Raw genomic sequence first — 15,456 nt, 5'->3', positions numbered from 1 at the left:
TCAGTTTCCTGTAATCAACGCACAATCGTGAAGTGTTGTCTTTCTTTTTCACCAGGACGACAGGCGACGCCCACGAACTTGTTGACGGCTGTATAACATCGCCTGCAAGCATTTCATCGACTTGCACTCTAATAGCCTCCCGCTCTTTAGGCGAAACACGGTATGGACGCTGACAAACTGGTGGCGTGTCTGAATCGATGACGATGCGATACTTGGCTACCGGCGTACGTCCGACCTTAGAGCTCGTCGCGAACCAATCTTTAAAATCAAGTAGCAGGGGCGACAGAAGGTTCTTTTGATGAGGTGACAAACCCGGGTTGATTTTAACCTTCTGAAGGGCGTTGTGTGCTGAGGCATCGTCATGAAGATTCATCTCCACGAGGTACAGATGCGGCAGCCCATCTACATCGTGGAGGAAGGCGACAGCCGTTCTCTTTGCGAGGTGTTAAAATTTCAATGGTGAAATTTGTCAGGAAAACTGTCGCACAGCCGTCACTAAGGTCGACAATACCGCGAGCAATAGCCACTCCCTTCTCGAGTAACAGCGAAGGGTTACTGTCCGCAATCCCTTCGTAGTCATGAGACTGGTCGTTAATAACTAACACCAGCACACTGGACCGTGGTGGCAGCATACGTCGTCTTCGACAATACGCAGAGCATTGACTCCTGGGTCTTCTGTGTCAGTGTGCGCCAAGGCTTGCTTTGTCGAAAATGTGACTCGTCCCTAATGTAAGTCGATCACAGCACCGTTTGCCTGTAGAAAGTCAAGGCCCAGGATCAAATCCCTCGAACACTCGCGCAAGACGACGAATTCACCGACGTAGACGAAACCGCGGATGCTGATTCGGGCTATGCACCTTCCGGCCGGGCTAATGAGGTGATCTCCAGCCGTGCGAATGCTGGGCCCAACCACGGCGTAAAAAATTTGCTCAAGTCCTGGGCGAGGGCATGGCTCATCACCGAATAATCTGCCCCAGTATCAGATAAAGCGACAGCTTTAGTATTGACAATTTTAACTCACAGATCATAGGTACATGTCGGATGCTGTCACTACCCTCCCCCTGTAAGAAATCAACGTTTCGGCGTATCGGCGACGGAGGATCTTCGGTTTTCCCGACAGCAGCGGCGTTGCCTCCGAAGACCGCTGGAATTAGTTTTCCCGATCTGGACTGGGAGAGCGCCGCTCAGGATTGCAGGCGTCTCGGCGAGAACTTGGAGACCGGTAACGCCGAGGAGACGATGATCTAGAGTCATAACGACCGTATGTTCCAGGCCTCTGACGAGCCGACAGGTAAGCTTCGATTTCGAATGGTCGTTCGCCGTTCTGTGGGCAAGGATCATCGGGCGCAAAACCATGCAGGCCCACTCGGCGATATGGGCAGGCCCTGTACAGAAGACCCTCCTCGCCACAGTGGTAGCAGAGGTGCCGCCGGTCCGGTGTACGCCACACATCACATTTCCATGGCCGCTGATAGACTGGTCGAGCTGGCACACGAGAAAAACCAGGCTGCTGCGCTGCTTGAGAGGCGGTATTCACATCGTAGACTAGTGCTGGCGCCTGACAGAGGACAGCTGCATATGTAGGTCTGACCTCAGTCTGTCTACGAATCTCAGAGACTCGTTGCTGCTGCAATTCCAGGCGCATCTCGTCCCGAACAACTTGAGATAGCGATGTTACAGACGGCGCGCTGGGAGACAGCTGGAGGGCTTGTAATTCCTCCCTGATGATCGACCTGTTTAGGTCACGTAGAACGGCTACCTCAGTCCCCCGCGGCATCGAAGACATAGGGGGCCCAAGGGTGCTTACATCTCAATTGTATTGCCGGGCTCGTTGCAGGAGCGTCGACCTAATGGTGGTCGCTTCAGTGAGGAATTCGGCAACAGTACGCGGTGGACTGCGCACCAGACCGGAGAAAAGCTCCTGCTTGACCCCGCGCATGAGGTGGCGAAGCTTCTTCTCCTCCGCCATGGAGGGGTCGGCACGCTTGACGAGGCCCGTCATGTCCTCCACATACATTCGGACGCTTTCGTTAGTGCGCTGGTCGCGGGAAGGAAGCGCAGCTTCCGCTTTCTCCCGGCGTTCTGCGTTGGGAAAAGTAGCTAGGAGATTTATGCGAAATGTCTCCCAGGTGGACAGGTTGTTCTCGTGGTTCTGAACCATGTCCTAGCAGGAGTCTTCATGAGCAAAAACACGTTATGGAGCTTACGGTCGTCGGTCCAGCCGTTGTAGCGGGCGACCCGCTCAAAGGTGTTCAGCCAGTCCTCCGCATCTTCGTATGCATCGCCATGAAATGAGGCGGTGTTCGCGGCGTGTGGTGCAGAATGGGCGCCGGGGACCTACTATCTGTGGTCATTTCCGGTGGGACCGTCGGTCGAGGCTGCGTCGTCCTCGTCGGTGTGATGAGAGGTCCGAATTCAGGTGACTGGCCGCGGAGACGGCGACTAGGGCGCTGATGACTCGGTGTGAGCTCCGTGTTCTTATCTCGTAGGCGTACGCAGGTCGGGAAGCGTATGCCCAGCACGACTCCACCAGACGTGTAACGGTTCTTACACTAAAGAACTGCTGTAACCGCTAAACAAGGGCACCGGTAGAGCTGAGTCAGGAACGCGGGAAACAGGTACGGGCGGGCACTTCAACGTCTCTACTTCGTCCCTTTTCGCTCCTTCTTCTTCTAGCTGTAATGCACGTGTCAGTATTACGGACATGTGTTTGGAAGCATGAAGCGCCTTAACAAGCTGGGACTGCTTGGAAGTGAAGATGCGTAACTGTTAGGGGATGCCACTACAAAACGAAAATTGACTGACTCGATTTAACACCAGTGAGTTCAAATTCCTGGCGAAACGCACGCAACGTATACTTGCAAAGCGGTGAATAACTGGATGTCTAAAGAATGCAGGGTTCGTCTCCTTTTAAAGGTAATCGAGGAGGAGCTGTACAACTTTTTCTTTACTAAAGGTATTTTACACTCTGCTACGGCCATCATCAAACACAGTTGCACGTTCGATGCTCTTAAGCTGCGTCGCATTTCCCTGCAATTTGGCCGTTTGCCTATGTCATCACTGTCGCAAGTATGGATTTCTGTGAGCCTCCGAACTTACCCGACATGATTCGACCAATTATTCATGATGGCCATTACAAAGTTTCGCCCTTACTTGTTTGGCTCCCTTTCTCCGTCATCACCGACCACAACCCTTTATGTCGGCTTTCTACGCTGAAGGACACAGAAATTAGTAATGTAATCTGTGTAACAGATTACATTACTAATTTCTGTGATTACCCAAGTAATAATAAAAAATACATAAAGTACTATCCCCAATGTTTTCCTTGGCCTCGCCTGTTGGCTTCTTTCCTTCACATATATATACATACATATATATATATATATATATATATATATATATATATATATATATATATATATATATATTGTAGGGGGTGTGTCTATTCAGTCCACGCAGAGGGATTCAGCTGCTCAGGATGAATTCGCAGTGGAGCGTCAGGCGTACCGAATCACGAAGACAACGACCAACTTCTTCGTTCTCGAGAGCGCCAGCACGCGATGCACGTCAGTGGCAATAACGATGAAGATTACCAAACTACAGTTTCCCCCCGGGCAGAAAAACCATCCTGTCGACTCATGGAGCCGAAAGGACAGACGGATCGTAGTATGGTTTGATTCGGTCCACATGAACTATTTCGAGTCCACGGCGACGCAAGGCCGCAGAGGTCGTAACGGGCTCAACTACGTAGTTGACAGATGTTTTTTGAAGGACTCGGTATGGACCGTGATACCGAGCAAGAAGCTTCTTGAAAGGCCGGCGATTGTGGCAGGAACCCAGAGCCTCACCAAGGTGTTGGGTGCATAAGAAGGAGCCTCGCCAGTGTCACGATGGTGTTTTTGTTGCCACTGGTTTTCCTTTGTAAGCGAGCGAGCTAGCTGGCGGCATTCTTCTGCGTACTGGGCGGCGTCCGAGAGTGACGTTGATTCAGAAACATCAGGGCGGTAGGGCAAAAGCGCGTCCATTGTGCAGGTTGGCTCGCGCCCTTAAAGGGCCCCTGAAACGCCATTTAAGGCCGTATTTTGATGCTACATGTGTTTAGAGGTGGTCTTAGTGAGCATCGAGATCACATTCAAAAAGCTCTGCGTGTTAGCTGTAATTTACAAATAATTTTGGAAAATTGCCGCTCGCCGCCGATTTGGGCGACACACCACCGTGCGTTTTCAGCCGCCCAGCCCATGCGACGTCATTGGGGTTAGCGTTATCATTGGCCATGGCCATATGACGTCACGTGTAATTTTTGCAATTATAGATTTTAAAATTAGCACTATTCTTCCTGAAAGAAGTATTTTATTCGTTAGTTATTATTGTACATTAAAGAAAGGTAAGAATTCTGCGCGCATCTTGATAGAAGCGGAACACTTCCGGCCGAGAGAGATCCGTCTGCTCGCAAAAGCACGTGTTGCCCGGTTGTCAGTCTTGAAATCTCGCGATCTCAACTGCTGCTGCTTTTTTTCTGGTCTGCAATGGACCACCATTGCTGTGTAGTTGGCTGTAAAGCCGAGGAAAGGAAAGATGTTATAATGCGACATCGTGTCCCTACAAAGCAAGGTGTCACGCGGGAAAGCTGGCTCCAACGCGTCGGGCTGTCATCGTCGGACAAGCGCCAGGAGCTCAGAGTTTGTGGCCGCCACTTTTCCCGTGACGCATACCAGTATAATCCCAGTTTGGCGCAGCAAACTGGCCTCAACATGAGACGTCAACGCCTCAAGTCCGACGATTTGCCGACGCAGTTTCTCCCTGGAATGGTAAGTTTTCTGGGTTGCGAGTTATTGTGGAAACACGCGTAGCATGGCTCGGAGTCTCGCATGGAAGTGCATGAAGCCTAGCGCAAGTTTTGCAGGCGCAGATTCCTTGCGCGCAAATCGCTCTTGCGAGAGGACCACTACAAGTTAAGGCGCTGAAAATGTATGAAAGGGAGCTCTCGCCCTGCGGCGCGCGGATAAGGGAAAAAAAAAAAAGATAAGGCGACCTGCGCACATGGAACCATGAATTAACATACACTAACGTGTACGCGATCACAACAATCGCAGTATAATTTGCCTGGGTGGTGCAGTGGGTTAGGGTGGTCGACTGCTGTGCCCAAGGCACAGCGGCCGCTTTTCGACGGAAGCGCAAGCAAGGTGCCCGCGTACCGGTGCGGACAAAAGTAAACGGAGCACGCTTTTTCTTCATTTTTCACTCGGTGCATGTTTGAAACTGGTAGTCGTGGGATGCGTGGACCGGTAGTAGACGCAAGTGCCCTTTCACGGACAAATATTTCCTGATCTCCAGTGAGGAAGGCAATTTGACTGAAAAAGCCTAGCTGCTCCGTTTACTTACGTCCGCACCTGTACATGTGCTGTGCGATGTCACTCAGTGCTGTGCGGCGCCTCGTCTGAGTCGAATTTGGGTCGTTGAACCCCATAAACCAAGCCTGACTTGTAATAAAAAAATACCAGCACACTAATAATACAGATCAACTGCATCCCCCCCTCCCCCACCCACCTAAAGATATGCTTATTTTACAGTGCGTTTAGTCTGCTCTTGATCTTTGCCTTTTAACACCTGTATATGCATGTCTTTCTCATTCATGAAGCGGAAAAATGAAGGGGAAATTGGCTCGTTATGATACAATTAATGAAAGGAGCCAACAGTCGAGTCCAAGGTAAATGTAGGTTTTTTTTAAATACTTTTGTGGTGATATTGATCAGAATTAGTCCTGTAACGATTTTAGGCAGAAAGATGATTAAATACCAAGTGGAAGGAAAAATAACATGTGGTATATAGATAAAAAAAAAAGAAGGTATCCCTTATGACCTTGCACTTGCAGACTTTTGTCTCCTTTCATTCTCATTCATGTGCAGAATAATAAAACTGCCATTAACACAATGTTGATAACGCACAAATTTCCTTTCTTTTCCTAGCATGGCAAACCATCATCGCCAGGAAGCCCGAAAGACCTCAGCACTACACAGGTTTCCTTTGGACAGGTTAGTACTGTTATCATGCTAGTAATAAGAATGTATATATGCTTTTATATTTATATTTATGAATATTTAGGCCACATATATAACTTTGGAATATGTTGCACGCATATATGATGGCTCTATTGCTAGAAGCTATATAAACTAGCACAACTGTTGCTATGTCATTATGCTTTCATGCAGTTAGTTACGTGTTCAACCATTGCTTCAGGTACCTACGGGAGGTGATCCAAATACCACAGCTCTTCCTGTAGAGGTGAGAATATTTTGGATAGTTCATTTTGTCCAGTGGATGATGCAAGTGTTTTGACATATGTACACACTTAATTTTCAACTGTACTGAACAGCTTTGTATTATATTGCATATGATGGCTCTATTGCCCGAGTAAGTAAGCTATGCAAATTAGTGCAAATGTTATGTCTGCTTCCATGCACAAGCTCGATCATCGCTTGAGGCACCTTCTGGAAGCAATTAAAATGTAGCTCTTCCTGTATAGATGAGATTATTTTGGAGTTCAAATAGTTAATTTTGTTTAGTGGATGATGCAAGGCTTTGGTGTGCACTGGCACACCGAAAAAAGAAACTCGGAGCACATATATTAACTGGATTAACATGGGAGACCCGACGTTCAAAAATAATGAGCTGCTGGATTGGTTCATGGAACAGTGTATTAGTCGACTGTCCTGCACTGTGTCTTTTGTTTGTGCTGCTAACATGCCTCCAAATTTTTCAGGGCTCTTGAAACTCCACAAACTACAGCTTGTCTGTGCAAATTTTTTAGTCATATCAGTTCTCCACTTTCAGAATATTTGTGTATGTGTAGCAAGTTGACAATGTTTGCATTTTGTTACGGGCAGTTCTCTACACAGCACCTGAAAATGAAAGCATGAAAAATTTCAAATCTGCAACCATCATTATAATTATGAATATCTGTCTGCAGGAAGAATCACCAGCGGGGCCTTCAACTACTCGCACGCATACTGTGGCAACACAATGTGGGAGTGCCATTCTGTTGGTAAGTCATTATTGATAAAGATGTTGTAGTGTTGTGAAAATGTACTACAAGAGCTATATGATTGATTACATTAAACGTAGATGGGGTGCTTGCGAATAATTTTAAATATATGAAATTTTTCCAGGCGCACAGGTGTCTATTGGATTTAAATCTCTAGTCAGCACCAAGGTTTAAACAGAGAAGCCTGCCACCAGAGAAGTCGGTGGCAGGCTGCTATCACTGGCCGGTTACTGCTATCACTGGCCGCTCGTTAGAACTTCTTTCATCCACTTTTGTGCATTTGCTGGCTATGGCAGGCAAGAAAATTTGTCATTTAAGCACTGTTCATTAGGCAAAAAAAAAAAGAAAACTTAACGAAATAAGTCACCTATGTGTCACATATTGACTCACTTAAACCTGCAAATATACCCTCCCTGTGACACAGTCCATTCGAATGATAGCGTTCATAACTCTCATGCATGGCTTGACATGATTAAGGATGTGGTAATACTCACAATGGGTCAACAAATATTGCCTTGATGAGTCCATAGAGACCATGCCTCATACATACCTTGCACACCACTAATCTCGGACGTGGTGTTAGGTTATTCACAGTTGCGTCAGGTAGCAAAAGGGCAAATTTTCCTTACATAATATGGTCATGCTGTGTCTGCCTAGTGTACATTAGTGCTGTCTTTAGAGCTACTACGGAGCCATCACATGCACTTTGAAGTTTAATTTTGCACAAATATTTGAACAAGTCACTAAGATGCACAAGGATATTTGATTCTGTTGGGAAAAAAATATAAGTTGCGTAGCCCTAAAGTGTACCTAATTTGCCATGACATTTTTCTGTTCCCTGTTGATAGAATGAAAAAAAAATGCATACCTACTATAAACTTTGACAGCAGCTTTATTCAGCACATTTTACAGCCAAGACATTCCGAGATGAACATCCACGGCTGCTACGTATTAGTTCATAATATTAACAATCACACGGCACCAATCGCTGACATCACTGCACTTCTTTTTCAGCGACCATCAGGATGAAACGGCCCAGTCAGCGATTGAGGAACCCCTCTACAAAGAGCGAAAATTCCTTGTGTTCGAGGGATGCCTGCGGCAGCTTCTTGAGACCTGAACAATGTGCGGGAAAACAAGAACCCTTTACTTTAGCATAGCGGGAAGCCTTGTGACTGTGAAGGGGACATGCTCACTGCAGCATTCTTTCCTCTGAAAAAGCCAACCACTGGTTGAAGGAAAAGCAGCAAGAAATGTCCTCCTGGCTGCAGGCATCTTGTTCTCTGGCTGCGGTATAGCTTCAGTTCTTCGGTTCCTGCAATCCATTGGGGTGCAAGGCATCACAGAGAGGACCTACTACAACTACCAACGGGCATACTTGCTACCTGCCAGAAAGGAGGTTTGACAATAAGGATATCTCTCATACAACATTCAAGTCAAAGTATATGTCATTAACTCGATAACTAGATGTCGCATCCTTTCATGACAACAACTTGAAGCTACAATGCAACATATAAAACATATAAAATGCAGCATATATGCAACAGCGGAGGCATTGCAGTGCAATGCACCTGCTACTGCACATCTCTGTTGCCTTTGGCTACATGTTTAATAGACCAGCTGCATGCTCTAGTACTGAAGGCATAATTTTTGCAATATTTTTTTTTAGTAAATGTGCTGTGAGGAAAGTGAAAAGCAATGCAGCATTTGAAATCTGCCCCCCTCATCCTAATATGCATTAAGGCAATCACATGACTGCAAGTTTGTAGACTAAATTGAACATCTCCTTCTTTGCAGCTTTTTCAGCAAAGGCAAGCAGAACTTGCTAGTGAGCTTGTAGGGACAACAACAGACCTGGCAGGGGATGGTTGCTGTGACTCGCCAGGCTACAGCGCAAAGTACATGACTTGCAGTGTACTAGCTGTGCAGAATGGAGCCATTTTGCACACTGCACAAGTTCAAGTCGGTGAGGTAATGCGACTCATCCTTTCCGACAACTGAGGTTCCTCCTAACATCGCATCCTATCTTACGGCATTTCAACCCTTCTGCTCCAACTTCAGTGCACACGGACGCAAGTGGCATAGGCCTCAGTGCTGTCCTCGTTTAGCGCTATGACGACTGTGAACATGTGATTGCTTACGCCAGTCGGACTCTAAGCAAGACTGAGCACAACTACACCATCACCGAGCAGAAATGTCTCGCGGTTGTTTTCGCCGTGCAGCGGTTTTGCTGCTACCTGTACGGAGAGCCTTTCGTAGTAGTAACCGATCACCATTCCCTATGCTGGCTACTCAATCTCTGTGATCCGTCTAGTCGCCTAGCCCGCTGGGAACTTCGCTTGCAAGAATACGACTACAGCATTTCATACAAAAGTGGCCGACGGCACGCAGATGGAGACTGCCTCTCCTGGTTGCCACCTGCCACGACGGAATGCGACGCGGACAACTTTGATCATTACGTCACTGCTTTATCTCAGAGATTTCCAAATACTCATACCTTTTGAACCGAGGAACACACCGATCAGCATCTGGAGTCGTTCTTAGCTGCTGCTCAAGACCCAACCTCGAACAGCCAGTTTTGCCTATGCCTATGTGATGGCCTGCTATACAAAAACGTTTACTCTCGTGGCTGCTTGCTTCAGGAAAGTGCCTTGTTTTTTTCACCCAGCCCACGACCAACTTGTCGTCCCCACTCCCTGTACGGCCGCCGCTACCGGCCAACTCTGCGATTACGATACTTCATTAGATAAGAAGGCTGTGAGAATCAGGTTTTGCTACAGACTGTCGGTTAATTGAATATTCTTTTTGGCTTTGTTTAAACCTTGACCTGGCTTAGTATTTTACGCTGTGTTTTTGTGTAACTCTCGCCCTTACTTACTATCTCTGGAATACTTGCTTTGTTATTTTATAGTCTTCTTTATCGCAGCGTTTGTTCATTGTCGGTTTTTTCCTCTTGTCATTTATTGAGTCGTTTTTTATTACTATCATGTCCTGGTGTTTTATTAATTTTTTTATGCAGTGTAATTTGGACTACTACCTATATATGTTCCCATTGTGTGTTAAAAAAGTGACGCATAAATTTATTCCTTGATCACACACCAACACGCACTTCACTGGTTGACCGGCCTAACTTTTAACTGTGTTCTCAAACCTCATAGAGGGACGACGGGTAACCGTAAAGTGGATCCCGCGCCTCTGTTAATCGTTAAGGCGGGGTCTGTGACAATATAAAACAGACCGAAACCGCAGGAAAGGTATTACATATGCTGAAAAATTACAAAAATTACAAATAGGTCAATGAGCTGCAAGGATTCATGGGATTTGCCAACTTTGAGAAAAATTTGTGGCACAACCTGCATACTCTAGTGCAGTGAAAAGAACTGCCCCCCCCCCCCACCCCTCCAAAAGAAATTGCACGAGTGCACTCAATTCTGCTTAGGTGCAGTAATGTGAAACCACTGCGAATTATGTCACACTGCTTAAATTGGTCCGACACTACGCTAGCAAACCTCGGCCGCACTCGTCCAGATGGCGTACGTGTATGCCATATTTACCCAGGTTAAATGAAGGAGTGGTGCAGATGGTACTTTGTGAAGATCACAATGTTTGCCGCACAGCTGAACAGTATGTTGTAGTTTGAACTTGATGAAGAGAAGGATGCTTACTGCTCAGCATGAGAGTGTGTTGCAAAGTGCATTGCTCGTACCGTAGACTGGGAATGCCTCAGCCCACATAACCAAAGCAGAAGCCAGTGGAGGCCGCTTGGAACCGTCAAAGCCGACAGCCCACCATCACACACCCACGTAACTGGTCGGAATGCTCTGCCCCAAGGCAGATGACCTCTTCCCCTTGGATAAGTGCTCCCTTCTTCTCTCCTTGCAAATTTCATCGTGGTCTTTTTCTGCAAAGCTGTAAATTCTTCAGTTCTGCTCCTTCTATCTGGTGCTCTGTTCTATACTGCCTTTCGTTTTCCTTTGACTATCCTGCACAGATGAATAAAATGTAAACACCAACACTGGAAAAAGCGACCATGAAAAGAAGTCACAGAAGAGGAGATATGCAGATAGAAAAGCGACAGTAAAAACTAGAAACATATTCACAGATCTCAAGGAAGCAAGATAACAAGCCAAGCTGTCAACAAAGTTCAGGCCCCAGAAATTGCAAGAGAACAAGTTAAAAACATCCTTATCAACAGTGCCAAATGAATGAATTATGAAAGAAGCTCCTCGCTCTATAAAATGCCAGAGGGATAAATATTAGAACAGGCAATGACGAGGTCTCCCAGCCCAACTAAGTGATTCCTGCGGTACAGGCTACAAAATGAGAAGCAGTGGCTACCTTAGCTGGCAGAATTTGTGTACATATATTCACTGTGAAAGGAGAGCGATGTAATGCACAGTTAGATACAGCTGATAATCAAGAAATAGGGAATTATGTCCAGGCATGACAGCTGGTGATAGCCGAGACAGCTAAAATAAGGCTTTTAGAGCATTCGCTCTACTTCTCCCGTGCACAAACCTCAAAGTGAATGCAATGTTGACTTTGAACTCTCACGCTGTGCAGCAAACAATGTCATCTTTATAGCTTAGACATGAGAGCACTATGCTATTGCCACAACCTATCACACCTCGTAGTAAAACTACAACACACTCTCCTCTGTACAGTAAACATCGCCTCAATCAATTTCTAATTGCAAGACATTTTCGTGCGCTACAATGATCATCGTCTTAATGTTTCATCTACTCCTTCTCCTTCATGAAACTTACGGAAATACACCATGCACATAAGCCACCTCACTATAGACGGAGGTTGCAACCGTGCCAGACAGCCTGCCGAGACCATTGAACAAAGAGAAGCCAGACTAGCCCATTGCCAAAAAGCTGAGCAAGAGTGCAAGCGAGCCAAGATCGAAGTGGCAGCAGCAGCTGTGACTGCGGCCAATGGCTAACGCTCATGGAATTTGGTTCAAGGACGGTTGAACCTGCACAACGTTTTGAAAATATGCAGTGCTGCCCCTACACTTTGGCAAACACACCTGAAAGGGACCAGCTATTACTGCAGCTTGGAGATAAGAAATGTAACACTCTGCAAGCGTATTAGACTGTAAATAAATTCAAATTAATAATTCAGAGCAGCAAATGCAGGAACAAGAGTTGTGGTTTGATCTGTGCTTCACCTGTATTACTCCACTGCTGGAATGGATGTATTCTGCGATCTGTTGTCATGTATTCACGGCTAGGAGTATCAATAAACAAACCTTCAAGCACTCATTTCATTGTGTCAGTATTGAGCACTCACACACTCGGTATCATTCAAAACACAGAATGCTTGTGCTGCCTCGGCATAAGCATTCTGTGTTTCGATTTTAATTTTTTTTTCTATAAAATTCCATTCCAAATAAATGAATGTTTACGGTAGATGCTTAGAAGTATGTGCTCAAGCAGACTTGGCGATGCTCGGCATTGTCATCCATTCTGGATTGTTTTTGGATGTGTATTTTTTTTTACTAGGATTTGAATTTTCTTCCCAGGCTTTATTTTTCACTAACTAACAGCTCTACACCTTTCTTGCTTAGATATCTACAAGTTCTGGCACTTTAGAGGAATGAGATGTCTGTTCTTAAACAGTGCCACAAAACAGACACTTGACGCAGTGAATAACTTGGCGTTCATAAAATAGCATTCTCTATTTTTCCACCTTAAAAATAAACGCACTTCCATGCACCACTCGAAGCAGTGCGCCTGCACACGTGATAAAGTATAGAATACAGCATGCAGTGAAGCGACAATCACCTGAGATTAAAGGGGAGGGTGCCTGAATCCCATGTAGCTCGCCGACGGAAATTCACGCCGAACCCGGCAAACGACGCAGGCTGGCAGGACCACCCTGTTGCCTTCGCCCAGCCTGCCCCAAATCCACTTGGTAAACAAGCGGTAGGCTATGAAGCGGTGCTGCCTGAAAATGCCACGCTTTACAGTAAACGGATCATACACACACAAAAAAAAATAATGCGAATCTGTCACCTGACGCTTCCGCACTACCTACTTGTTTACATCTCCGTCTCCATCGATGTTCGCTCCCTCCTCCTCTCGTGCAATGTGCACAGCCTGAAGGAATTCGGGCGTTAGGCACACGCTTTGGAACGCTGGGTGGATCGTAATGCAGCCGCCGTCCTGCTGGCACACCACCAGCACCTCCGGCATGGTGCGGCAGCACACATCTTCTTCAGGTGTGGGCATGCTTTCGCAGCGGCCGCAGCGGCACCTGCGCATAAGTAAAATGTGAAAAGGCCGCGAAGCAAACACGAAATGGCATTTCGTGAAATAAGAAAGTTGTAATAACTTATGTGCAGTGGCGCGTGCGCCACGGAACGCACCATAGTAGGCCGTCGTCTCCGTTGCCAGCGGGTGGTTCAGAAGGGCCAGTCGATGGCGTGCTGCTGTCGTCGCTGTCTAGCGGATCACGAAACGGAGTATAATCATATGGATCAAAGTCCAGCTCGGCAGCGGCTTCACGCAGCCTCGCTTCGAGCTCGGGATCCATGCGATCCATGGCGACCGACACGCGAACCGCCGCTCCGCAAACACGAAGGGGAAAAAATCGGAGCACTACCGGAAGTAAACAAACCGAGAGTCGGTGGCGTCACTTCGTGACGCATTATGGGCGGGGCGTCGGCCCGGACATTTTCTTTTTTTTTGGCCGGCGCATCGGCGTGTATGAGTTGAGGGGTACATTGACGGGAGAGGAGGAGCGTCATTTTTAATATGCAATATCTGCGCTATTAAAGATGTTAGCCTAAAATTTTTTTGCGCTTTGCTGACTAGCGAAGGCACACCGACCGCTCGTGCGCCTTTCTTAAGCACGGCTTCAAGCTTTTCATGGGCCCTTTAAAGAAGAAAGAAGGGAGAGAATCCAGTGGTGGTTTGTATCGCAGTGTTATACGCGTAGGTTACGAAGGGAAGAACCTGGTCCCAGTTGGAATGGGCGTCGTTAACGTACATGGCCAGCATGTCACTCAGAGTACGGTTGAAACGTTCTGTCAGGCCATTCGTCTGAGGGTGGTAAGAAGTAGCGTTGCGATGAATGATGCGGCATTCTTTCAGTAGGGCCTCAAGAGCGTCGGACAAAAAAACCCGTCCGCGGTCACTGAGCAGCTCCTTCGGAGTCCCGTGGCGAAGAATCAAGATGTGGAGAAGGAAAAAAGCAACGTCTCTTGATGAGGCAGAGGGTAACGGTGATGCTTCAGTGTAGCGAGTAAGATGGTCTACTGCCATGATAATCCACCGGTTTCCAGCGGCAGTAGTAGGAAGAGGGCCATAGAGATCTATTCCAACGCGGCGGTCAAACAGACGAGCAGGACAGGGTAACGGCTGCAACGAAACAGGGGACTTCTGAGGCGTTTTTCGGCGTTGACAAGATTCGCAAGCGCGCATGAAATGTCGTACAAAGCGGTACATTCCACACCAGTAAAATCGCAGACGTAGGCGCGTGTAGGTTTTCAATACACCACCGTGAGCACACTGTGGGTCTTCATGGTACGCAGCACAACTTTCGGCGCGGCGATGACGCGGTATGACTAGAAGCCACTTCCGTCCATCAAGCAAATAATTGCGGCGATAGAGAAGACCGTCACGAATGGAGAAGTGGTTGGCTTGCCGGACGAGCGCTTTAGGTTAATGACCGGGAGTAGGACTTGAGAGAAAATCCGAAAGTGCCCTGATCCAGGGGTCATTCCGCTGCTCGGTAGCCATGTCGATAGTGGCAAGAGTGGACAAATCGTAAGCACAGACGTGGTCAGACGAGATATCACTTGGCAATGGCGAGCGGGAAAGAGCATCCGCGTCCGTGTACTTCAGATCTGACCGATAAAAACATGAATGTCATACTCCTGGAGACGGAGAGCCCAGCGAGCAAGGCGACCACATGGGTCTTTCAGAGAGGCAAGCCAGCACAATACGTGGGGATCGGTCACAACATAAAACGGTTGGCCATACACATAGGGACAAATTTCCCGATGGCCCAAATAATGGCCAAACATTCCCTTTCTGTGACTGAATAATTAGGCTCTGCTTTCGTCAATGTTCGGCTGGCGTATGCCACAGCATACTCGCTGAAACCAGGCTTACGTTGGGTAACGACGGCACCAAGCCCAATACCGCTGGCGTCAGTATGGATCTCCGTAGGCGCAGTCGGATCAAAGTGGCGTAGAATGGGAGGCGAAATGAAAAGGCGGCGTAAAGTGTTAAAGGCTTTGTCGCAGGCAGGAGTCCAGGAGGAAAGGTCGGAGCTGCCGGCAAGGAGCTGGGTCAGAGGAGCGATGATAGAGGCGAAGTTCAAGATGAAGCGTCGAAAGTAGGAGCAGAGGCCGATAAAGCTCCGGAGCTGCTCCATAGAGGTTGGCTTCGGGAACTCTG

General features: G+C 47.4%; 1 long non-coding RNA gene across 2 annotated transcripts; it reads right to left on the bottom strand.

The window, feature by feature from the left end:
* Nucleotides 1-8,181: 8,181 nt before the first annotated feature.
* Nucleotides 8,182-13,150, bottom strand: LOC146195220 (uncharacterized). 2 transcript variants are annotated; one of them, XR_014705985.1, is made up of 3 exons: nucleotides 13,088-13,150; nucleotides 12,835-12,997; nucleotides 8,182-8,357 (listed from the first exon to the last, which is right to left on the bottom strand). It is a non-coding gene; the product is annotated as an uncharacterized LOC146195220 (long non-coding RNA). The 2 variants fall into 2 exon arrangements; XR_014705984.1 differs by lacking the exon at nucleotides 8,182-8,357 and adding an exon at nucleotides 10,721-11,025.
* Between the last annotated feature and the right edge of the window lie 2,306 nt (nucleotides 13,151-15,456).

This window comes from Amblyomma maculatum, chromosome 3, assembly GCF_055883805.1.
Source record: "Amblyomma maculatum isolate TAMU_Amacu chromosome 3, ASM5588380v1, whole genome shotgun sequence".
Classification (NCBI taxonomy): Eukaryota; Metazoa; Arthropoda; class Arachnida; order Ixodida; family Ixodidae; genus Amblyomma; species Amblyomma maculatum.
Note: the sequence above shows the minus strand (reverse complement) of the source record. Positions and strands in the feature narration are given on the sequence as shown.